Source organism: Malus sylvestris, chromosome 11, assembly GCF_916048215.2.
Source record: "Malus sylvestris chromosome 11, drMalSylv7.2, whole genome shotgun sequence".
Taxonomy (NCBI): Eukaryota; Viridiplantae; Streptophyta; class Magnoliopsida; order Rosales; family Rosaceae; genus Malus; species Malus sylvestris.
This window is the reverse complement of record NC_062270.1, coordinates 37,233,913-37,260,535: the sequence shown is the minus strand read 5'-3', so window position 1 is coordinate 37,260,535 and position 26,623 is coordinate 37,233,913. Positions and strand designations below refer to the sequence as shown.

The following is a 26,623-nucleotide window of genomic DNA, read 5'->3' as shown; positions in this document are numbered from 1 at the left end:
CGGTGCCACACATTGGAGGAGTCCATCACACTGCTCATAACTTGTTTTTGAGGCATCAAGCATGGCCACTCATATGTATCGTTCTTATTCGGGCCTCAAAGAAGTGCCGCTCCAGTGTTGAGATCCTTGACAAGAAAGGAATCAGGAAAAAATTCAATAGAGGTGGCATTTTGTCTATTAAATTTGGCAATGGAAATAATATTACGAGAAATGGAAGGAACACACATGACATCATTTAAGTGAAATGGGGTGGTAGAGGAAGAAGAGAGTGATGTGGAACCAACATGTGTAATATTTAAACCTGTTCCATTACCAATAACAATCTGATCAAGACCATCATAGGTAGTGGAGTCTGGGATGTTCCTGGAGTCAGAGGTGACATGGTGAGAGGCACCCGAGTCGAGCAGCCAAGGAGATGATGTTGAGGAGCGGATAGTGGTGTGGTTGACCGTGGGTGGAGCGGAAGAAAGTTGAGGGCAACGTTTTGCACTATGCCCTTGAGTACCACACCATTGACAAAAACCACGATACCCCGTATTAGAACGACGATGATTGGAGTTGTGGTGGTTAGCACGGTTAGAGTTGAATGTGGTATTTGTTAGACGTTGTTGGGAGGCTTGTGTGGCCCTGAAGTCATGCTGGAATGAGCAGGGAGCTTGAGCAACAAGGGCAGTCATAGGAGTAACAGCAGTTGGTGGTGCATCCCGTTGGAGGAAAGTTTCATGTTCAATGAGTTTGTCATACAGATTTTCAAAGGAGATGGAGGTATCGCTAGCCCGAACAACGGCAGCGATTTCTTTGAAGGCAGGTCCAACACCATTGAGGACGTGTAGAACAACATCATCGTCGGAGAACAGAGAATCAATGATGGCAAGCTCATCAATGATAACTTTGATAGCTTGTAAAAAAACTGACATAGGTTGTGTATCACGACGCATGAGCGTAAGACGCTCTTTGAGGTTGAGAACCCGAGAGCGTGTTTTGTTGGCGTAGAGCTTGGTGAGCTTGTCCCAAGCCTCCTTGGATGTTTTAGAGGAGGAAATGAGAGATATAATCTGTTCAGAGACAGAAGCTAAGATAGCATGTAGTAGCAGCTGATCTTGACGAATCCAGAAGGTGTAGGACACAGTAGAGGAGGCAGCAGGACGTGGTTTTGATCCATCAATGTAACCCATCAGGTCATACCCAAGAAGCAGGGCATTGAATTGAGCTCGCCAGGAAGGAAAGTTGGTGGGTGTGAGTTTTAGAGGTAATTGAGCAGCAGCGTTAATGGTGACAAAGGTGGGCAAGGGGGGTGAGTTGGTGGATTCAGCCATGAGGATCGAAAAAAAATGCTCGATGGAGCTTTGTTGCTCTTGATACCAAATTAAGGTGAGTATAAAATGTATATTGTTTTTGTATATTATGATTTACAATAGAGATGCTCTTTATAGGAGCCAAAGGAGCGGACAACAACTAATGGAAATAGTAAAGAAAGACTAATGGACAATTAGTGGACTAGACACAATTATGAAAGGCATGTCTAATGGAAGCAATCATGAAAGGCTAGTGGACAAGCAATCAATGTGTTGAGAAGAAGATTCCTTTTTATGTGCCACCATACAACGAGAAGAAGTTAAAAGGAGAGTCATGGCTCTTAACACTAAGTCCAATGTGCGAGAAGCTCGAGCACAATCACAAGTCACCTGAATCAAGGGTTTACAAGGGAAAAAGGTCGGACTTGAAATGTGATCACTGTCTTCGTATTGGTCACCTTGGAATTGGCCATACCAAGGATCGATGTTGGATACTTCATACAAAGTTAAAACCTAAGTTCAACAAGGATGAAAAATGACCTTTCAAAGCAGCTCAAACCCACCATACAAAAGCAGTTATGGGGCCAATCTTGAAACAACTTCCTCAACAAACCATGCAGGTGAAACTCCTAGTGGTGGTTTGTTAGATTTTACGTCAAATCCTACTGCACTGATAAATGATTTTGCTTCTTACCTTCAATGCAAAAATTGGACGGGTCAAAGTGAAGAAACTGTGGGAACTGGAGCCGAGAACCACACTACTCTCATTGGGAAATTCGTTGGGTTTTCGGTAAAAGCAGAAGGAATGCCACACGAAGACACTGCATGTATCTTAAATGCTTTTTCAATTGCTCGAAATACAAGTCTTGTGCATGATTGTTGGATATAGGTGCCATTGATCACATGACAAACCAACCTACAAACTTGCATGATTTTCAAAAAATGTCATCTCAAGTATTAGTTGTTAATGGTAGAGGAGTTTTGTTCATGGGAAAAGGGAAAATTAAGCTGATATCCAACCAAAGTTCAGTCCACTATTTTTTATGTTCCATTCTTTCCTTTTAATCTCATGTCAGTAGGAAGGATCACCCAAACACTAAATTGCCTTGCAATTTTCTCACCTCATAATATGATTTTTTTTTTCAGGACATAGTTACCGGAAAGATGATTTGTGAAGGCTTCTTTCAAAATGGCCTTTATTACTTGTCTATGAAATTTTCACAACCAAAGGGTTTACAAGTCAGTACAAGTAGATGTTTAAGTGATGAAATTTTGGGGCAATAACTCCCTTATTCCTTCCATCCTTGTAATCAATACAAAGATCCTCATTCAACACACAACTCACATGAAATGCCAAATGGCATTTAAGCTCAAAGCACTGGATAACACACCCCCTTGAACTCTCACAAACACAGCACCTCTCATTCCACCACCTTTCGGAACCTTGGAGCAATCAGTCCCCTCCCGGCCTTCAGGATCCTTGAAGAACACTTCCAATGTTAGAGTGAATCACATATTGATGAGAGAATGGACTTTGCATGTGCTTATAAGTAGTTAGGCTACTCCCTATATTGGCAATCGGTTTTATAGTTGAACCTCAACTTTCTTCATTGTTTCAGAATAGGTTGGTTCACATGCGAAGCCTAACGGCCACACATGCTCCACGTCACTCGAGTTATGTTGTCCACGTGTTAGGCTTGAAAAGTCGCCACACATGAGGAAGCGTATTGAGAAAGAATCCTACATTGATGAGAGGAGTGACCTTTTATAAGCTTATAAATAATTGTGTTATTCACCATATTGCCAATTGGTTTTATGATAGAACCTCAATTTTCTTCATCCATAACATAAAGCCCGCACACAATGTGTGCCCACCTGCCGTCTCCAGTGGGCTTCAAAAGTTACGAGCCTTCGTTTTCATTTGAGTTTTAGCAGCCAATATTTGAATTTGGCAGGGGATTTAAGTTTTTGGTTGGGGGAATTTTGGTACCAAAAGTATTTGGGTGAGAGGTCCGGCTTTGTTGTTGGCCTTGGGCTTTGGGTTACAATTTGAGAGAAGCTTTCTCTCAAAATGTCTTGGAGCTTTTTTGTTTTGTATGCGACGATAAGCTAAAAATTGAAATCTTTCGATCTGAACTTTGTAGATGTAAATGAGATCAATTGGCCAAAGTTGTGTACTTGCTCCCTTGTTCCCCAATTCAATGTTCCTTTTGGATTGGACTATTTGTAACTTTTCTTGTCCGAGATAGAGGCAATCATATGCAAAATAAGAGAACGGAAATGGTTGACTGGACATAGGATAGAAAAGAAAAAGAAAAACGAAGTGTACACTTGTCACATTTTTCGTATCACATTTACATAATCTCTCTAATAGAAATACGACCCACCAATACATGTCCAACTTATTCACAGACCAGCACCAGAAAGTGCAAATCCAACTCTTCCATAGCTACTACGTACGGAAAGAAATTCCGACATACGAAAAGAAATTCCGACGAATACCAGCTCATATGAAAGCAGAAAGACTTAAGTTTGTACTGCTTGTCTAAAGATTTTACATGACATTTCTATCTTGCTTCTGGGCTGGCACAGTCTGTCTTCATGCCAAGGCACTACCAAAGATTGAATGACAAATGCTGGAAACAGCACATGGTACTGCAGTTAGAGGGTTTCCGAAGTGCTGACCGGCTAGAACAATTCCAAGCACCGAATTCTGAAACATAAAATAGCCGATAACAACACTTGCAGACAACTGATAACGCATGCAAATTGACATGGATTCTTTCAATTATACATACACACGTCACACATGTGCGCACCCACACAATACAAGCAATCATATGGCTTTAGCCATAGAATGGAATTAACAATGACTGTTATGTCTTTTGGCTTAATAAATGAAAGCAATGTCTTTTCGCTTGAATAAATGAAATTAACAATTGAATGTAATGTCTTTCCGTTGCGATGTGCCGATGCCATGCCACCACGACGCAACAGCCATACTAAGCTGGGGAAGTTGCAGCATGCACTCCATGAGCAGCAGAAGCTTCCCCGCTACACAGACGGTGTGCGTTGAATAATTAGAAGGGTTGAGGGTTGGGTTGATAAGAGAGAAGGTGAGATCAAGGGATGAGAGTGAAGAAGGAAACTGAAAGGAAAGAGTGGGGAGGAGGAGGGGGCTGGTCTGTAGCATGTGGTAGAATACAAATTCAAAAGCAAAGAGAGTTAGATGTTTTGGGGTTTGGTGGTGCGATAATAGGATCGTTAGTCATATTTGGCAGGATAGAGAAAGAGAGAAAATTGAAATGGGTCAAACGGTGGAAGAAAGGGAATAGAGTGTAGAAAGGGATTGGTTTAAAATGGTAAAGATGATATTTCCTCTTTCATATTATTGTTAATTATCAATATTTTATAGCTAAGATATATCATATATGGCTCACTTCCTAAATCTTAAATAGTTCTTATTCGCAAGTTGGGGCATAACAAGTTTTCACTTTGCTTAAAGCAAAGTAAGCAGCCATTTCTTGGCAAGCAAAACCACAGCTGAAGTAACCTTCCACCACCTGCTTAAAGAAAGTTGTCTCCTTGTTATTAACACATTTTTCCTCTTTCAACCCATTTTTGCTTATTACAGAACCACAACTAAGAGATTGGAGTTTGAGAGAAACCTAGTGAAAGTGGTAGTTGCTGGATTTCACAATTTGGAACATAGTGAATCAAGTAAGTTTCTTTGTCTTGTTTGCTTTGCTTCCATCTTTCTTAATCTCTATGCTGCATTGTTATTGAGCTTTGATTCAGTTTTCAGTTGTCTTCTTTGTCATTTGAACCTTTTTTTTTTATTCACTCAGATATCATTGCCTTTTTCTTCATTGTTCAAAGCGTTTGTAGTCGTACGTCGAATAACATTTGAACTTGTGGTTGATTCAGTTCGTCTGAATCGTAGTGTTTATGCCTTCTTTATGAAGGAGTCTGGACCTCTGATCAGTTGGATAAAGTCATGTAACCACCATGTGAATAAAGCCTCATTGGATTTACCGATGAGGAATTACAGAAGTTATTTATATTGTTATTAATTCATTGGATTCTTGTGTCCATTCTATTGCAGCTCTTGAATCCATCTCCTTTGACTATGCATTCGAATAATTTCATTTAAGATAATGTTGCTTACTGAGCTTCGCAACTCACCCTTTTTCCCTTCCGTTTCGGCAGCTTGGGTAGGGATGGCAATGGGGTGGATTGGGTTCAGACGTGTCATCCCATAACCGAACCCGTTTGTTTTTTCTGTACCCAAAACTGTAAAAAACCCGAACAGGTATTCCCCGTAACCTAACCCGTTGGTAACGGTTCCCCATCAGGTAACGGTTTTTTCCATTATGAATTTATAATATTTCTTTCTTATGAAAAATTAAGCGAGTGGATTGATCAGATTGATCGGTTCTTCTGGGAAACTCTTGACTTCAACTTGCGGCTGCACATCAAAAATCCCAAAATTCAATAAAAATGAAAGCTTTATCAGTTGAGGCAGTTCATCAAACAAGTTGTGTGCATAAGAAAGGAGGTGATCTTACCTTGAACCAGGACCAATACTTGACAGAGCCAGAGGAGGCAGACGGCTCGCAAAGCTGAGAGGAGGCGAGGAACCCTTCGCGACGCAAAAGAAGCCAAGGTTGAAGGCTTGAAGCAATATTTGCTACTGCTAATTTGTAAGAGAAAACAATTAGATTTTTTTCCCAAAATTGAAGTATTGCACTATCTTTTCTGACCTTTGAACCACCTTTCTGACATTTGAGTTCTTTCAGATTCCATGACTCATTGAAATTTGGAAGCAATAAATTTTTTGGAATAAAGATAGAACCGTTGAAGTATGCGGACCTTTGGAGTATTAAGGTTGCTGGAGAAAAAAAAATAGGAATTTCATTCTTCTATAAAAAAAAAAAAAAAAAAAAAAAAAAAATATATATATATATATATATATATATATATAAAGAATGAAAATGGGGCGGGTTCGGAGTAGATACCCCTATAACCATAACCGAACCCGAAACTGAATAATTTACCCAACAGTTACCCATAATCGTAAAAAACCTGAAATTTAATCCTCGAAACCGAACTGTTCGGACCGGTTACCTACGGGTATCGGGTTTGACGGATTAAATTGCCATCCCTAAGCTTGGGTGAGAAGTTGACACAAGTTTTGGTGTATATTTGAAGAGCTGTACAAGATTTTTGTTCATTTTAGAAAACATTAGATGTTTTGTAGCTATTTTGACAACATTATGCACATTAGATGTTTTCTACCTTTATTCTGGATTTTAGAACCTTTGTAATTTTCATTTTCAGGTTACATGTAAGAAATGGTAATAAATTGTTTATTTCAATTTGGGAGAATGGGAAGTATTACTTTTTTCTCTTAAAAGTAAAATGAAGTGTCATCTGCTCGAATTTAGTTTGGGTCAAATCCATTGCATGACATGTGATGAGGTGATAGTACTAGTGTAATCCATTAAAGCATATTACTTGTGGTGAGGTGATTTAGTTTGGGCCAAATCCGTTGCGTGACATGTGGCGAGGTGATAGTATTGGTGTAATCCATTAGGTATCGCTTGGTATGTGGGATTGAACATAACGGAATGCAGTGGGATGGGACATACTCATCTCACGTTTGGTGTGCCAATTTGCTTGGGACATGTTGTCCTGTGGAACGAATTTTAGTTAATTTTTTGTGCGACCCTCCCCCCTCGGAACGACTTGTTCCAGCCCATGAAACACAAAATTAAACTTTTTGGATAATAATAGCCCTCATCTTTTTCATTAATTTCACTATCTACCCTCTCTCTCCCATAGCCTCCTCTTTTCTACCTTCCCTCTCTCATGTAGCCTCCTCCTCCACCACAAACCCAGCAACCAGGCTACCCCAAACCCAGTAAACCCATCCGAACCCAACCCCACCTTTCTCCCGCCGCCTCTTTGCTCCTTGCTAGTCCCACGACGAGACCGTCGCCTTCTGTCGCGAAAACCTCAAGACCACCCACTAGCAGAATGTGGCTGATGCCATCGCTCGAGGGATAGGATGGTGAGGATTAGGCGGAAGATGTGAGGGATGACGTTGAACTCGTCAGCGATGACTCAGGTAAGGTCGAACTTGTCGGAGTGGAAGGGTACAATTGTCATTTAATTCTTTGTTCCATTCCAACCTGAGTGTACATCTAACGTAGCATGGAACCTCCGTTCCGTCCTGTTCTATCCCCTCTACGTACCAAACGGTACCGTAGAGCATATTACTTTGTAGTGTAAACGATTTGGTCATTGACTTTAAAACCTTCAATTGGATAGAGACGCGGAATTACTGAACTAGCTTGAGTGCAGAAACTTGAGTGTAGCGAGGATATTTCTGGGAACTTGGTTACATAATAGTGTTAGTCTTAGGTCATGTGATAAGTGCTATAAAGTGATGGAATATGTAAGAATTTTATGTCCTTTTAAAATTTGGGATGTTTAAGCAATAAATTAATTGTGATGCACTCAATGTTAAAGTTTTCAACTATGAGTTTGTCAAATAAATTAAGCATCATATCCAAGAAAAGAAAAAGAAAATATAACTACAGTTTGTCGAAATTTTTTTGAGAGACCGCATTTTTTAATCATTAGTGTATTATTTAATGCGATAAGTGATATGTACATGTCATGCTTATTAATTAACTAGTAAATATGTCCGCGTTGATGTGGGATCGAAAATTATATTTAAGATTATGCAAATTCATTCATTGAGGATTACAAATGCGAGTCAATAACTGAGGATTACAAATGCGAAAAAATAAAAATAAAATAAATAAAAAAAATGAAAATTTAACTTGACAAAGAAACCTCAATGATCTGGCTCAATTCATCATTCAAGACTTGGTCAAACTATGAATCACTCAATCTATCCCTAAATAAAAGAAAACCAAACCAAGTTTAGCAAGAATTATGCATGATTTTTGTGAAACTATATAATGAATGATACCACATTGTTAAACAAACATGGACTGAAGTTGATTTTAAAATTCATTTAAAAGGGAAGTGGTAAATATCATTCGCTTGAGATGCTAACTTTTCAAGATACGACACTGACAAAAATTGCATAGAAGGATGAAACACGTATTAACGCTTACACTTAATCATAGATAACTATAACAAAATTTTATTTTACTTTACAGAATGTTGCAGGAAATTGCCTAAATAGGCAATGAACAAAAGCACAGGGAGCGTGCGCTTGTGGATCCATAATTATATGTCAGAATGATTGATGTAAAGTATCAAGGATATTGATATACAGTACTACACCTCTAAACAATTTTCTGGCTTTTTTAAAGTACAAATAAAGACTCGCAATACTTTCTTGATGACGATGGAGGGCATAATCAAAACGCATTTTATAAATCTTTATATGTGACATTACTCTCTTGAATAATACTAGACCTGAAAATTGTTTTATGATTCGGTTTACTACTCTTTGAAGTACAATAAGTGTAGCAACAATTCCCTAAAAAGAGTGTATATGTTAAAGAATTGATTGAAATAATTATAACAGAAGTAAGTTGAAGATTAGATAATGGAAAATTGGATGCAAAAAATATATCAGCGGTGAAGTAAATGTAAGTGGTGCGAGGCTATCCTGATTATGCCCTGATCATCTTAAACCGACACAGGAGGATTTGGAGGTGAAGGAGTAGTATCTAAAAGGGTTCATCAGTATGAGAGTATAGGATTACTGGGTATTTCATCTTTGCTTACATTGCAGCTCTAGGAGGCTCTATATTCGGCTATGATCATGTTGTTTCAGGTCATTTTTCTACCTGGTTTATGATTCAAACTTTGAAATAAATTAGATTTATTTTCCCAGGCACCCCTTCCTCTTGTAAGCATAGGGGGCATAGGCTGACGTTCTGAATTCAATGACTACCGTGTGATATGAAAATCTAGGAATAAAAAGTTTGGAAGCCAAGATGCAATAGGTAAACTAAAATTGACGGCCGTAAAAGGATGGAAACGGAAATTACTTGCTAGCATCCAACTACACTTGACATTTCTATACGCACCCACAAAATTTCATCATTCAGATTGTGGAGCAAAAAATATTCACTAGGCGACACGTGGATTTGTGAACGAAAGAGGACAAAAATACCCTTGAGGTATATCGGGATTCCTACGCGCAAGTAGTGGGTAATCATCCTCAACCAATTCAAAAATGCTCCAGAAGAGGTAACTAATTCCAAATTATCTTATTTTAGGTAATTACTTCCAAAACTTAATTTCCCTAATATATTATTTAGTTAATTAATTATCTAAATAATATATTCTTCCCATATCTCCTAAAATCATCCCTTAATTACCAATTTGAAACATCCACTCAAACCTAAAAAATGGGATAGGGCCGGCTACCCCATTCAAAGTCCATTCCATCACCTTTTTTTTTTTCTACCTTTTCCACCTTTCCTTCCCTTTTAAATTAGCCAATCAATACCATAAATAATAAAATATCTCCTTTCATATTTAATTAGCCAATTAATTGGCTAATTAAACCTAAAATAAAACCTAAAAATCCCATAGTAACCGGCCATATTCCCTCCCATCTTTTCCCTACCTTTTTTTTTTTATTTTCCTCCACTTTATTACTCAAATAAAGCTAATCATTTAAGACCCATTCATTTCTATTTTATTAGCCAATAAAGGGGCTAATAAAAAACCACAAATTGACTAAGAAAAGGGAAGGGTGTGGCCGGCCCTTCCTTGGTGAAAAATGGGGAAGCCTAATCCTATAAATAGGCTCCTATTCTCACCAAAAATTCATTCCAAACCTCTTGCAAAAATTCCAAAACACTCTAAACACTATTTCTCTCTAAATTTCTAACTTTGGCATCGGAGGTTCTTCGGCCAAAGCCCCCCCCCATTCATCGTGGGCGCGTGAGGCTTTTGGCCTTAACCTAAGGTGCTAGTTGTTTTGTAGGTGCAAAATCGTCCAAGATCGAAGAGGAGAAAATTTGCATCCACAAATTGGTGCTTTCATTGAGAGTTGTAATCCATACTCGTAGAAGACTCTCGTACAAAAAGGTTTTTTCTTTATTTTCTAGTCTATTTGAATATTTTTCATACGTTCTTATTATTAGAATTTTCTACTTGCAAAGGTTCTTTGATAAAACGTATAAGAAAAATATAATGACTAGAAATTTAGAAAATTCCGCAAGTAAAAATTCTAGTATTCAAGAAATGGGACTACGGAGATCCATGAGGCAAAATGCGACAAGAAGGGGAGCGGCATCATCACCACGAGCTTCCACCATGGGAACCACCGTGATGGCTACCTCGGTAGCCACCCGCGGAGAGGTCCATGGTGCCTTCACCACGGCCGCCATGGGAACCACCACGGTGGCTACTTCGGTAGCCGCTCGTGGCGAGGTCCATGGAGCCTTCACCACAGCCGCCATGGGAACCACCACGGTGGCTACTTCGGTAGCCACTCGTGGCGAGGTCCATGGAGCCTTCACCACGGCCCGAGTCGTGCCATCCAAGTTTACGTGGACCAAAGCCCAAGCCTCGCATTCACATGCACCGCGCATTGAGCAGCCTGCTCCCGTGATCCAGCCTGCTCTTGTAGCCCAGCCTGCTCCAACGATCCAGCCTGCCCCAGTGATCCAGCCTGCCCCCGCAGCCCAGCCTGTTTTCATGGTTTCCCAAGCTGCCCAAGTCCGCCCGAGACAATCTCAACCATCCAGACCAATCATCGAGGCTGAGGCGTTTTCACCACATTTCTCTGCAGATTTGACATTCCCCAACTCAAATCTCGCACTTGGAGTCAACCACCCTTTCATTGTTCAAGGAGGTGCATTCCATCCAAGTTCTTCCAATCCGAATGGCGAACAAAACTTGTCCCGACAAGTCATAGAATTGACGAGCGCCCTTGCACAACAAACCACCTTGGTGAATCAACTTTTACAACGTACTGAGATGCATCGCGCTCACGATGAAGTTTCCCGGAGTAGAACAAGGGTAGACAAGGAGCCTTTTAAACAGCGTCCTGGAAAGCAGCCATTCAACCCATCACAAGTGGAGCATTCAGACAGTGCACACTCTCGATTGGGCCCCCGAAATAGCGTATACTCCCGTCTTAGCGCGCGGATGAGCGTGCACTCTCGGTTAGGCCCACGAGCAAGTATACATTCACGGTTGGGGCCACGCTTTGATAATCAACATGGGCAACCTTCCAGGCAAAGCATTCATTCGCGATTAGGCTCACAAGGAGTATCCTCCACATCACATCGGAGCAGGCAGCCTGACAAACGGAAGGAAACGATCGTTCAATCTGGCTCTAGTTCAACCGGTAGCCTGCAAAGAAATCCCTCGCCTGCTAGGAATCTATCTCATCCATTGCAGCCACAGCGTAGACGAGCCGAGCGGGAAGAAGAGCAGCCTAGACCGGTAGAAAAAGACCAAGGGCAGCAAAAAGCTCCGCTACCCCAACAAAAGCAAATCCAAGAAGAGGTAGAAAGGCTTTTCAATGAACGGATGCGTGATTTTCGGCGCAACGAAATGGTTGATGAGGCACTAAGGCGAGATATAACCAACATGAGCAGGTCACCTTTCGCGGATGAGATCGAGCAGGCAGAGCCTCCGCGCAAGTTTAGCATGCCACACTTCACATCTTTCAAAGGAGATGGGGATCCCGAAAGACACTTGAAGCATTACCGAAATGCGATGGTCCTTTATCGGAATAATGACGCCCTTATGTGCAAAATATTCGCCACTACTTTACAAGGCGAGGCACAAGATTGGTTTCATACCTTGCCGACACGATCCATCCAGAATTTTGATGATCTTTCCTTGGTCTTCACCAAAGAATACTCATCTTATCGATCGATCAAGAAGAAGTCCGATCACCTGTTCAACGTAAAGAAAAACCCAAAAGAGTCGCTTCGCGATTACGTGAAGAGATTCAAAGCAGAGAAGGCGAAGATCGTCGGATGCGACAACTCGATAGCAAGTGCAGCCTTCCAAAAAGGACTGCCAGCAGACCACCCACTGTTTGGAGAAATGATCATGAAAGAAGACCTAACTCTAGCAGATTCCTTTGCTCTAGCAGAAAAGCATGCGCTTTGGGACGAGGCTCGACAAGCAGAAAAAGCTCCCGAACAACCTCGAAAAGAGTTGGCAACTGCTCAAAAGAAGGATGAAAAACAACCCAACAAGGGCAGGCAGGAGTTCAAGCGCAGGGACCGACCCACGACCAAAGAAGGCCCAATGACCAACAACTATTCTAAGTTCTCAATTCCGATTCATCAAATCCTTCGAGATGTCAAGAATGAACCATGGTTCAAGTTGCCGAGGCAGTCAAAAGGAGATACTTCCAAGTTGGACCATACTAAGTACTGCGCATTCCACCGAGGTCCCGGTCACACAACCAACGATTGCTACACTTGGAAGAACTACCTAGAGAAACTCGTGAAAGAAGGCAAAGTCGATAGATATTTGGACAAGCCAGCTGAGCAGCCAAAAAGGAATGCAGACAGAGATGAGGAGCCACCAACTAAGACGATTCGAATCAATGGCATTTTCGCTGAGTCCGAGCACTTAGGGGCTACTAATAACTCCAAAAAGAGGAAGATCCAGCAGGCTTTACTAATCTCACAAGTTCATGCAGTCGATACCCAACCTGGACCTATCATTGGCTTCACAGAGCAGGATGCAGAAGGAGTCGACTTCCTACACGACGATGCATTAGTAGTATCTCTCCAACTAGCCCATGCTATAGTCGACAGGATGATGGTTGACAATGGAAGTGCGGTCAACCTACTTCAACTTTCAGTCATTCAGAAGATGGGCCTGGAAAGTACAATCATACGCCGGGCAGAGGTACTTACTGGATTCAACAGACACACCTCAACTGCCATCGGTCATATCATACTTGACGTAAAAACACCGCCAGTCGTCTCAAAGCAAACATTCACGATTGTAAGCGACCCATCTCCCTACAATGGGATTCTTGGGAGACCTTGGTTGATCAAGCTGGATGCTGTCACTTCCGTCAAGTATCAAAAAATCCGATTCCGCATCCCGGGAGGAGGAGTCGGAGAGATCAAGTCTGACCAGGTTTCATCCCGACGATGCACTGTGCAAATGTTAAAAGAAACAAAGAAGAAGACCTTTACCCCCGTAAAGGTTACCGAAGTCCAAAAGGGTAAAGAAATTGCCAAATAGCAATTACAGCAGGTGGATCGAGAAGATGGCGCCCAAGCAGACAAGATAGGATGGAAACCCGAAGAGGACGCCGAGGACATCATTCTTGATCCCCAGCAGCCGGAAAAGACGGCTAAAATTGGCTCACGATTAAGCCCATACGAGAAGGAAGAACTCACAATTTTCCTTAGGAAAAACCGAGATATCTTCGCATGGTCACCATCCGACATGCCTGGTATTGATCCCAAAGTGGCCTGCCACAAGCTGCACGTTGATCCAACTGCCAAACCAGTAATTCAAAAAAGAAGACATTTCGCTCCCGAACGAGTAGCGATCATCGAGGCAGAAATCGACAAACTATTGGAGGCCGGTTTCATAGAGGAGGTAGCACACTCGGCATGGCTTGCTAATGTCGTACTAGTCATGAAGAAGGAGAAGGGCAAATGGAGGGTTTGCATAGACTACACTGACCTCAACAAGGCATGCCCAAAAGACCATTATCCTGTCCCCCGGATTGATCTATTAGTAGATTCAACTTCTGGAAACCAGTTACTTAGTTTCTTAGATGCATACTCCGGTTACAACCAAATAGCCATGCATGAGCCTGACAAGGAGAAAACTGCGTTTGTGATAGAGCGAGGCACTTACTGCTACAAGGTCATGCCTTTTGGCCTCAAGAACGCGGGAGCCACTTACCAAAGGCTAGTAAATATGATGTTCAAAAAGCAAATTGGGGTAACCATGGAGGTCTATGTCGACGATATCATGGTAAAGGGCAAGCAGCGATCAGATCACATTCGCAATTTAGCAGAAGCTTTCAATATCCTTAGAAGGTACAAGATGAAGCTCAACCCCACTAAGTGCACGTTTGGAGTATCTTCAGGTCGATTCCTAGGGTACTTAGTAACCCAACGAGGAATTGAAGCACATCCCAAGCAAATCCAAGCAATCATAGAGATGAAATCTCCAACTACCTTGAAGGAGATCCAAAGCTTGACCGGACGAGCAGCCGCCCTCAATCGTTTCCTCTCACGATCCACCGATCGATGCAAACCCTTTTTCAAAGCTATCAGGAGGGCACAAAGAAACAAATGGGATGAAGAATGCGAAAAAGCTTTCCAAGACTTGAAGAGTTATCTCACATCACCTCCCTTACTATCCAAGCCGGAAGCAGCGGAGGATTTATATATTTATTTGGCAGTTTCCGAGGTAGCAGTGAGCTCTGCTCTCATACGAGAAGAGCTGGGGGCCCAACTACCGGTATTCTACACTTCTAAAGCTCTTCTCGATGCGGAAACAAGATATCCGAAGATTGAAAAATTAATTTTGGCGTTAGTTGTTGCGGCTCGGAAGCTCAGACCCTACTTTCAAGCTCATACAGTCATTGTTATGACTCAATATCCCTTACGATCAATATTACATGGTCCGGACGCTTCTCAACGAGTGATGAAATGGGCATTGGAACTTGGCCAATATGGTTTAGTTTTCCAACCTCGCACAGCGATAAAGGCCCAAGCCTTGGCAGATTTCGTGGCAGAATTCACACCTAGCCTAGGCAACGCAACAGTGCGGCCCAACGACGCCCCAGAAGCAGCAGAGAGTACCTTAGCCACACTTACTCCATCCAACAAAGATTTCTGGAACTTGCATGTCGACGGTGCATCCAACTATAAAGGCTCGGGAGCAGGTGTAGTTCTTGTTACTCCAGATGGCTCAATGCTCGAGCAGGCGATCACCCTAGGTTTCAAAGCATCCAATAACGAAGCAGAGTACGAGGCTCTACTAGCGGGTCTCCGAATGGCAAAAGACTTAGCGGTGAAGAAACTCGCAATTCATTCTGATTCCCAACTAATCACCAGCCAGGCTACTGGGGAATACACGGCAAAACACCCAAGGATGGCACAATACCTAGAGAAAGTACGCCAGCAACTTGAAGCATTTCAGACTTACACTCTCACTCAAGTTCCGCGGGCAGACAATGCACATGCAGATGCACTAGCTGGTTTAGGCTCCGCCCTTGACCACCAATTCAAACGCTCCATTCCGGTGGAATATCTAGACAAGCCAAGCATAGAGATGGAGTCGATAGCCGAAGTGTCACAGGTTAGTGTAACTCCCACTTGGCAAAGTCCAATTATAGACTACTTGGTCAACGGCACATTACCCACAGAAAGATTGGAGTCGAGGAAGCTCCAAATTAAGTCGGCACGCTACTATATGTGGAATGGCATTCTCGTCCGAAGATCCTACACCGGACCACATCTCCGCTGCCTGGCACCTCCCGATGACTTGAAGGTTCTAAGCTCAATCCACGAAGGCGTTTGTGGGAATCACTCTGGAGGTCGATCCTTAGCCCAAAAGGCTCTTAACGCAGGCTATTACTGGCCTACCATGCACCAAGATGCTAAGGAGTTAGTATAAAAATGCGACCGTTGCCAACGCTACAAACCAGTACCAGCACTACCCGCTAGTAAGTTACACCCGCAAACGAGTCCTTGGCCATTCATGCAGTGAGCAATCGACCTGGTAGGGCCTATGCCGCCTGCTACGGGGGGCAGATGCATGATGATCTTGGCAACCGACTATTTCACCAAATGGGTAGAAGCAGAACCCATGACAACCACGACTCAAACGGACATAGAGCGCTTTATATGGAGGAACATCATTTGCCGATTTGGCATCCCTCAATCCATCGTCACTGACAACGGTCCTCAATTTGTGGGAAAAGATTTGGCAAAGTTCTTCCAAAAATACGGCATCAAACAACACATGTCCACACCAAGATATCCTCAAGGCAATGGGCAGGCCGAAGCATCCAACAAGACGATCCTCGACTGTCTCAAGAAATCCCTCACCGATAAAAAGGGAAAATGGCCAGATAAGCTTCCAGGATGTTTATGGGCATATCGCACCACCAAAAGACGAGCAACCGGTGAAACCCCTTTCTCTTTGGCGTTTGGTTCGGAAGCAATCATACCTCCCAACATCATCGTGCTAAGCATCAACACTCTATTGCCAAACGTTGAGCAGAACAGTAAAGAAATGGCCACAGATTTAGATCTGGCAGAAGAAAGGCGCGAACAAACCATCACCCGCATCGCAGCCTTCCAGCAGCAACTCATTTCCAGCTACAACAAAAGGGCCAAGATCCGGCAGTTCCAACCCGGAGACCTAGTCCTAAGAAAAGCTTTCATCACTGCCCGCAGAGGGCTCGAAAAAAATGGACCCCATCTGGGAAGGTCCTTACAAGATCAACAGAGTCGGCGGCAAAGGCAGTTATACTCTTGCTACCATGAATGATAAAGAGATCGAGAAGCAATGGAACGCCTACAATTTGAGAAAATACCATGTGTGACTTCACACTATATCAAGACCCGAGGACTCGAGCATCTTAACGGGCACCACCTCGTAAACCGAGGACTATCCAATCATCATGCAGTTTTTGCAACCAAGTTATTTGCTCATTTTATTTTTCAATAAATAATTCAAAAGTAATTTGTAATTTGGCTTTAATATATGTCTACAACAACTTATTTCTTTCTGCACTTCAAAAGAAAATTACACCCCCCAAGGGACCAACTGTGCTCTCCAAGGAAGGAGGATAAACTCAACACTCCGAATATCCAGACGTGGATGAGCTTGGCTGCCCTAGAATGACTAGGTGCATGATGGCTTGCGCCGGGATTCCTAGAAGTAGCCACAATGGTCTGTTTCAAGGCTTAGCTAGTTGAAGGATTATGGGTCTATCGGCTTAATCCGCAGGGAACCGGGCCCTAGAGACGGAGGGGGCACATTATGCAGCACACCCAATGGGCGGCTGCCCTGGAAACCTAAAGCTGCTACCGAGTGCACTAAGGTAGCCTACGGATTTCCAGAAGACTGCCTACGGCTTGCCCTTCGAGCAGTAGAACCACGCTAGACTTATGCAACCGCACATTATTGTGAAAGGTTAAACAAGTTAGCGTGCACACACGAAGATTTTATCCACTACCGACATGCTACGTAGTTGATAAGCTTCACCTCTGTCAAACACAGAATAACTTATACCAAATCCTAAAGTGTTGTGATACTTGCTACACGGCCTACGGAATTGGAAAAATCCAAGGTTGAATAGCCAAGTGGTTACGCGGATTCGTCTGCTTCTGTAAGTAAGGCATCCGGCTGCCAACCCTATGGTTAATAACTTTGCAAAAGTTTCTACATCAACACCTACGGTTGCATAGGCTATGTGGGCCTGTCTACTTATAGAAAAGTAGCACGCCTGCCACTGGCTTATAAGGTCTAAAGGTTAAAAAAAAAAATGGGAAAAGCAAAAGAAGCGAGTTTATTAAATTTTATAGCAAAATTGATAAACAACAAGCAAATACCAAAGGAGTTCAAGCAAAAGCAACAAAGGAAAGAAAAGGAAACCCTAAAAGCTACCTAGAAGACTACTCTTCGGTAGTTTGGACATCTCCCAACTGCTCGGTTGTTACACCTTCAGCAGCCTTGGTGTTCTTAGCAGCGGCATCCTCCGGACCTTTACCCTCGACTGCTCCAGCCTGGGTATCAACTCCTCCAGCTATTTCACCGATAGAAGACTCAAAGGTAAAATCGAGCAAGTCTTCTGGGGAAATAGAGAAGGTCTCGAAGTCTTTACCGGAAAACTCAAAGTCAGACGGCCGCCCATAGAGATGATCTACATAGCCCAGCTTGTAGAAATCAGATTGGTTCTGAATAAGCGAAGCCTCGAAACCATTTTTCTCACTCTTCAACTGCTCATTCTCCTCAAACAGGCAAGCACGAACTCGCTGCAACTCCTCAATTTCTTTCTTCAGATTGTCGTTGGTCTTCAAAACACCTTGAAGTTCCGACACTTGAGGCTCAAGCCTGTCAGCAACCTCTTTGAAGTGGATCGCTTGGTTGTAAGTAGCAATCAATTCTTCATCCTTTGCATAAGCAGCGGAGCGAAGTTCATATATGAAGCGTTCAAGATCTCGAATCTGAGGTATGTAACGCTCGATTTCCTTCTCTGCACTTTCATTCTTTGTTTGGACCGCATCAAACCTAGTCTTCAAATCCATGATCTCCTGGTGAGCGGCCTCAAGCTGCTGAGAAGTGGGGTCAGAAGTATGAGATTCCTTCAAAGCAGTAAGCTCAGATTCCAATTTTTTGATTTTTTCAACCGAGGAATAAGCTTCGGCAGCCATAGTTCTTGCCATCTCTTTAGCAGCCTTGGTGTCCTCTTGGTCAAGGAACATAGACTCGGCTGCCAGAATTGTTGTTTTCTGCATCATGGCTAGCAGAGCAGTCTTCCTATACTCGGGTGTATGCTTTGCAAAAAGACTCGGACCAACAATCTCTTTGACGCCATCAACAAACTGGGCGCATACATCCATGTCTTCAAGAAGATCTGGTTTCAAAAGAGCACAAATCTTAGCAGCCTCCTCAGAAACGGCCTTGGCGGATTCTTCAAGCCTGCCTGAGCGAGCAACTTCATTCTTATCAGCAGACGAGATGGTTGCAGCAGCGGAAGAAGCAGTATTCGGCGCCACTTTAGCAGACAGGGGCACCTTATCACTCTTCATAGTAGCAAGTCTCTTCAAGGGTAAGTCAGGTTTAGTCCCGGACGGACGTTTTGGCACAAACTTCGGTACCAAAGGCACGGAAGAACTTTTACGCTGAGCAATTTTTTCAGCAATCGAGCTAGCAGCCTTCGAAGCAATAGGCGTTACTGGCACAAATGTAGCAGTTCGTTCTTTCTCGCCCTTAGAGGAAGTCAGGTTAATCACAATCTTGGGAGCAGCCGGAGAATCCCCACGAGCAGTCTTCATTTTCTTCTCAGCAGGTATCTCTTGAGTAGGCGGGGAATGTTTCTTTTTCCCACCTTCATTGGTAGTAGGCTCCACCACAGTGATAGGACGAGCCATCGCGTCTGCCTTGATCCGTTTTATTTCTTTTTCTGGGGGTAGTCCACCTTTTTCCCTACGAAGAGGACTAAGCAGCCAACGCCACTCACGATACTCGGAAGGAATACCCATAGCGACATGCACTTTTTTCGTATCTGGAGAAACCCTAGGAGTTGAGCCAAATTCCGAAACTAAAAAAAAAAAAAAAAAAAAAAAAGAAAAGAAAAAAAAAACAGAAGACAATCAGAAAATTGAAGAATGATTTGGCACTAAAGCAAAGCAGCCGAAAAGACTAAGCAGTCTGCTTACCAGATATGAAGACCGTTGATACACGCAGCTCGGGAGAAGAATCAGATTCCCATTCTCCACTTATCTCCAAAGTCTCTTTGGCACCAATCATGATCTCCTTTACTCGAATTATCAAAAAGCTTATGACGGATTCGCAGTTGTCCAACTCCATCAATACGACCTATGTCAAAGAAATACCAAAATTCGTTGGTGGTTAGTCCCAAGTCAAAGAATTGGTTCAAATTGTGGAACCCCACCATCATTCGGACCGCATTCGGGGAACATTGGGCAGGCGCACATTTCATAGAGCAAAGCACTTCTTGGAAGAAACGCGGCATAGGGAAAGTAAACCCTAACACAAAATAGTAAGGATGGAACTTGATAGTTCTCCGAGTTCCACTACATGGTTCTCGGCTGCTACCATCTTTAACTCGCCTCACACGCACTCCCGACGGAATGGCATGCCAATACGTTTCAAGAAAATCTCTAAACAAATTGTCGGAGCTAATCTTGATGTGAGCAGCTTTGAAGTAGCCAATCTTGCTCAAAGACCCGCCTTGACGGTACAGCGGGGGCACACCATCATCATTCTTACGGCTCGAGGAGGACATGCTTGAAAATTCTACAAAAGTACAAGGAAGATTTGTTAGAGAGTTGTTAAAAAAAAAAAAAGAAAAGAAACAGCTCTCGGCAGCAAAAAAAAAAAAAAAAAAAAAAAAAAAAAAAAAAAAAAGGGAATTAGGCTTAAAGCCGCAGGACCAGCAAACCTGCCAGGCCCCACGGCCTGGCTTGCTTCAACGCCCAGCAAGAAAAAATATATATATTTTCATGGCATTACCATGCCATGGTTCACCAGATCAACCTATAACAAGTCTCTGATTCCCATCAGGCCAAGAATCAAGATCCAAAGATTCCAGAAAATCAAGAAGACAAGAAAAATAATTTTTTCTTACCTGGAAGCAACGAAGAGCGATCCTTTACACGGGCAAGACGTAGAAGATTGCTAGAGGAGGGGGAACAAATATCCTCTAAGCTCTCTTTTTCTCTTGTAAGGATGAATAAGTTTCACTCTAAAAGTTGATTTAACAATCCACTTAAGGTGGACTTAAATAAGCTTTGGGGAAATTTATTTCCTTTTCCTAGAAGGATTTAATTTCCTATTGAAAGAAAGAATCAACAACAAAATAGGAAACAGTTCAGAATTTCCTAAAGCAAGAAAATCTCTACACCTATTGCCCTTTCTGCAAACAGCTCAACAGGTGTGGGGGCATTTGTGGAGCCAAAAATATTCACTAGGCGACACGTGGATTTGTGAACGAAAGAGGACAAAAATACCCTTGAGGTATATCGGGATTCCTACGCGCAAGTAGTGGGTAATCATCCTCAACCAATTCAAAAATGCTCCAGAAGAGGTAACTAATTCCAAATTATCTTATTTTAGGTAATTACTTCCAAAACTTAATTTCCCTAATATATTATTTAGTTAATTAATTATCTAAATAATATATTCTTCCCATATCTCCTAAAATCATCCCTTAATTACCAATTTGAAACATCCACTCAAACCTAAAAAATGGGATAGGGCCGGCTACCCCATTCAAAGTCCATTCCATCACCTTTTTTTTTTTTCTACCTTTTCCACCTTTCCTTCCCTTTTAAATTAGCCAATCAATACCATAAATAATAAAATATCTCCTTTCATATTTAATTAGCCAATTAATTGGCTAATTAAACCTAAAATAAAACCTAAAAATCCCATAGTAACCGGCCATATTCCCTCCCATCTTTTCCCTACCTTTTTTTTTTATTTTCCTCCACTTTATTACTCAAATAAAGCTAATCATTTAAGACCCATTCATTTCTATTTTATTAGCCAATAAAGGGGCTAATAAAAAACCACAAATTGACTAAGAAAAGGGAAGGGTGTGGCCGGCCCTTCCTTGGTGAAAAATGGGGAAGCCTAATCCTATAAATAGGCTCCTATTCTCACCAAAAATTCATTCCAAACCTCTTGCAAAAATTCCAAAACACTCTAAACACTATTTCTCTCTAAATTTCTAACTTTGGCATCGGAGGTTCTTCGGCCAAAGCCCCCCCCATTCATCGTGGGCGCGTGAGGCTTTTGGCCTTAACCTAAGGTGCTAGTTGTTTTGTAGGTGCAAAATCGTCCAAGATCGAAGAGGAGAAAATTTGCATCCACACAGATGATATTGCTTTAAACCAAAGTATGTGGAAAAAAGAGGGAAAACTTGATTAGCAATTACCACTTCTAGTGGTGCCACGATGCTAAGTTTTCCTCCTCAAATCTCCAACACATAAGGCCCCTCTGTAATTTCTACCTGAACACTAAAATAAAATTTTGGTACATAGATGAAGAGTAAAAACTACCTTCCATAAATCAATAAAGAAATGTGGATGCAAATTTCTTCCTTCTTGATCTTGGACAAAATTATCACATTAGGTCAAGGCCAAGAGCCTCACGCGCCCACAATGAATGGGAGGGCTTTGGCCGAAGAACCTCCAATGCCAAAGTTAGAATTTAGAGAGAAAAAGTGTTCGAGAATTCTAGAGAATTTTTAGCAAGAGTTGGAAGTGGCTTTTTGGTGAGAATGGGAGTATATTTATAGGGATAGGAGGTGGCCGGCCTAGCTAGGGTTTTTGGGTTTAATTTAGGTTTAATTAGGGTAATTAAAAAGGGAAAATGGTGGAAAAAGTGGAGAATAAGATGGATTATTTTTTTATGGGATTGGCCGGACCCTAGAATGATTTTGGGGTGATTTGTTTGCCAATTAGGGGATTAATTAGGCAATTAATCTCTTAATTGGTCAATTATTATGGTTTTTTAAAAAAGGGTTTTAGGAAATATGGAATAAGTATATTTATTTAGCTAATTGATTAGCTAAATAATGAAATACGAAATATATGAATAAATTAGATTTTAAGTTGATACCTATTTTGGGCACTTTTGACTTGGTTGAGGGATAATTGTCTGCTGCTTGCACATAGGAATCCCAGTATGCCCCAATGGTAGTTTTGTCTTCTTCTATAAAAAATCCACCTGTCGCCCTGTGATTATTTTTGGTTCCACAAATGCCCCCACACCTGTTGGGCTGCTCGCAGGAAAGGGCAGCAGGTGTAGAGATCTTCTTGCTTTAGGAAACTTGATGTTGATTCTCTCTTTAATAGGAAATTAGATCATTATAGGAAAGGGAAATAAATTTCTCTCAAATTCTATTTAAATCCACCTTAAGTGGGTTATTTAATCAACTTTGGAAAGGGATTTATTCTACCCTACAAGAGAGAGATAACTTAGAGGATATTTGTTCCCTCTCATCTGGCAACCTTCTACATCTTGCATGTGCAAAATATCTTCTTTCGTTCCTTTCTTCGTCTTTTTGGTGGATGGTGTTATCACTGGGCAACCGTCGGGGTGGTGCGGCACATCAGCTGGCATGGGCCAGGAGTCGGCTGCTCGACTTGGCTAGAACCAAGGGTAGCTTGTGTGGCTGGGGCCGCAGATTGTGGCGCTGGGGCGTAGTGCTAGGCGCGTCACATGGGCTCATATCCTTTTAGGCTTTTGGACATGACACGAGCTAGGCCGGTGATTGAGAGAAATGAAGAGGTTACGGGCCTCATGAGCTGCTGGAATGTTGGGTTGAACTCCCCTGCTAGGTACCACGAATGGCGTTGGCTACTTTAGCTCTCTTCGTCAGGAGAAACGTGGGCTGCTCCCAAAAGAAGAGGTGAATAGGATCAAGGCGAATGCATTGGCTCATCCAATCACTTTTGTGGATCCTGCTGCAAGTGAAGGTGGGAAAAGGGATCTTCCCTGCCTACTCAAGAGATGCCGGCTGAGAAAAAACCAAAGACTTCTTTCGCTGCTCACGCGGGTTCGCCGACTGCCTCCAGGCTTGCGATTGACTCGAATTTTTCCAAGGGGATGAAAAATGAGGCTGCTAGATTTGAGCATGTGGTGTCTGCCATGTCAAGAATGGCTAGTACGATTACTGATAGGACCATTCGACATAAAGGTCATGTCATGCCCCTAGTGCCGAATTTTGTACCAAGACGTTTGTTGGGAGTTAAGTCTGGTTCACCTTTAGAAAGGCTTGCTATTATGAAGAGCGATAAGGTGGACTCTGCTGCTAAAGTAGTGCCAATGCTTATTCCTTATGCTGCTGAGACTGATTTGCCTGCTGGGAATGGGGAGATTGCTCGCGTAGGCAGCTGTGAGAAATCCACTAAGCTTGCTTCTGGGGAGGCTGCTGAGATCTATGTGCTTTTGAAACCAAATCTGCTTGAAAACATGGATGATTGTGCCAAGTTTGTTAATGGTGTCAGAAAGGTTATTTGCCCAAGCTCGTTTGTGAAGCATACGACCCAATATAAAAGGACTGCTTTGCTTGCTATGATGTAGATATAGCAAGGCTGTTAAAGAGATTGGCAAATTCTATGGCAGATTCTGAGCTCGTTGCTTTGAAGGGGTCTAATATTTCTGCCCCCACTTCTTTGCAGCTTGAGACCACTCGCCAAGAGATCGTTGACTTGAAGACTAGGCTTGACGCGATCCAAGTTAAGCATGAAAGTGCAGAGAATGAGATCGGATGTTATATACCTTAGATTCAAGATCTTAAACATGTCGTTTCTGAGCTTCGTTCTGCTACAAAAGATAAAGAGTTGATTGCTGCTTATAACCAAGTGATCCACTTCAAGAGAATCATCGATAAGCTTGAACCCCAAGTGTTTGAACTTCAAGGCATACTGAAGATCAACGAAAGTCTGAAGAATGAAGTGGATGAGCTGCAGAGCATCCATGTTGGTCTGCTCGAGGAGGATGAGCAGTTGAAAAGTGAAAAGGCTGGGCTTGGGGTTTTGAGACCTTCTCTATTTCTCTGGAAGACTTGCTTGATTTTACTTTTGAGGCTTCCATTGGTGAAGTAGTTGGAGAAGTTAGTGCCCAGGCTAGGGCAGCCGAGGGTGAAGCACCGGATGATACCGTTGCTAAAAGCATCGCGGCTGCTGAAGGTGTGGCGACCGAGTAGTCATGGGATGTCCAAACTCCTATAGTCTTCTAGGTAGCCTTTAAGATTTTATTTGTTTTTCCTTGTAGCTCTTGTTTTGCTTAAACTCCTTCGGCCTTTAATAATTGTTTATAAACATGCTTCATTCGCTTTTCTTCATCTTCGCTTCTTTTGTTCATGCCTTAACCTTTAGACTTGATAGACCAGTGGCAGGCATGCTATTTTTTTTATAAGCAGACAAGCTCGCGTAGCCTATGCAGCCATAAGTGTTGGTGTAGAACTTTGCAAAGTTGTTAGCCATAGGGTTGGTAGCCGGATGCCTTACTTACAGAAGCAGACAAGTCCGCATAACCACTAGGCTGTTAACCTTAGCTTTCTCCAATTCCGTAGGTTGCGTAGCAAGTATCACAACACTTTAGGACTTGGTGTAGGTTGTTCCGTGCTTGGCAGAGGTGAAGCTTATCGACTACGTAGCATGTTGGCAGTGGATAAAACTTTATATATGCGCGCTAGCTTGTTTAACCTTTCACAAGAATGTGCGGTTGTATAAGTCTAGCGCGGCTTTACTGCTCGAAGGGCAAGCCGTAGGCAGTCTTCCGAAATCCGTAGGCTACCTTAATGCACTCGATAGCAGCTTTAGGGTTCCAGGGCAGCCGTCTGTATGACGTACTGCGTAATGTGCCCCCTTCGTCTCTAGGACCCGGTTCTCCACAGATTAGGCCAAAAGACCCAAAATCCTTCAGTTAGCTAAGCCTTGAAAAAGACCATTATGGCTACTTCTAGGAATCTCGGTGCAAGCCATCATGCATCTAGTTATACTAAGGCAGCCAGGCTCATCCACGTTTGGATATTCAGAGTGTAAGTTTATCCTTCCGTCTTCGAGAGCTGACCCATATGGGTGTCGGGGAATTGGTTTACCCTCTCGCACTAGAGAGCAATTAGTTTACCCTTTTGCACTGGAGAGCATGGTTGGTCCCTCGGGGTGCACAATTCCTGCGATAAGTCCTTAAGAAGGGCGCAATCTTCTTTTGAAGTGCAGGAGTGATTAGTTGTTGTAAGCATGCAGCCGAGCCAAGTTATGATTACTTCTAAATTCCTCATTGAAAAACGAGTGAAACGAACGAGAACTTAACTGTAAGGTAGGAACTACATAACAACTGGATAGTCCTCAGCTTATGTGGTGGTGCCCATTGAGCTTCTTGAGTCTTCGGGCTTTGATGTAGTGAGAGGTCACACATGGTATCTCTTCAGATTGTAGGCGCTCCACTGCTTTTCGATTTTTTTAGTTGTGTAATTACTCTTGCTGCCTACTCTGCTAATCTTATACAAACCTTCTTGGATGAGATTCATCTTTTTGGAGCCTTCTCTGCTGGCAGTGATGAAGGCTCTTCTTAGGACTAGATCTCTAGGCTAGAACTGCCGGATCTTGGCCCTTTTGTTGTGGCTGGAGAGGAACTGCTGCTGGTAAGTTGCGATGCGGGTGATAGTCTGCTCGCACTTCTCCTCTGCCAGATTTAAGCTTATGGCCATCTCCTTTCGGTTGCTCGTCTTTTGGTGGTGCGATATGCATATAGACATCCAGGGAGTTTGTCTGGCCATTTTTTTTTCTTATTGGTGGGGGATTTCTTATGGCAGTCAATGATCATCTTAATGGATACTTTGGCCCGTCTATTACCTTGAAGATATCTTGGCGTAGACATGTGCTGCTTGATGCCATATTTTTTGAAGAACTTCGCCAAATCTTTGCCCACGAATTGCAGGCCGTTGGCGGTGACGATGGATTAAGGGATGCCAAATCAACAAACGATGCTCCTTTATTTGAAGCGCTTTATGTCCATCTAAATCGTGATCGTCATGGGCTCTGCTTCTATCTATTTGGTGAAGTAGTTGGTTGCCACGATCATTATGCCTTTGCCCCTAG

General features: G+C 42.6%; 1 protein-coding gene and 1 long non-coding RNA gene across 2 annotated transcripts in view; one reads left to right on the top strand and one right to left on the bottom strand.

Moving 5' to 3' along the window:
* The window catches only part of LOC126590036 (protein SRG1-like), a 102,121-nt gene that overhangs the window by 21,970 nt on the left and 53,528 nt on the right, over positions 1-26,623 (bottom strand). The window lies entirely within an intron of this gene.
* On the top strand, positions 4,848-6,160 carry LOC126590046 (uncharacterized). The gene is made up of 3 exons (XR_007612035.1): positions 4,848-5,015; positions 5,505-5,650; positions 5,722-6,160. It is a non-coding gene; the product is annotated as an uncharacterized LOC126590046 (long non-coding RNA).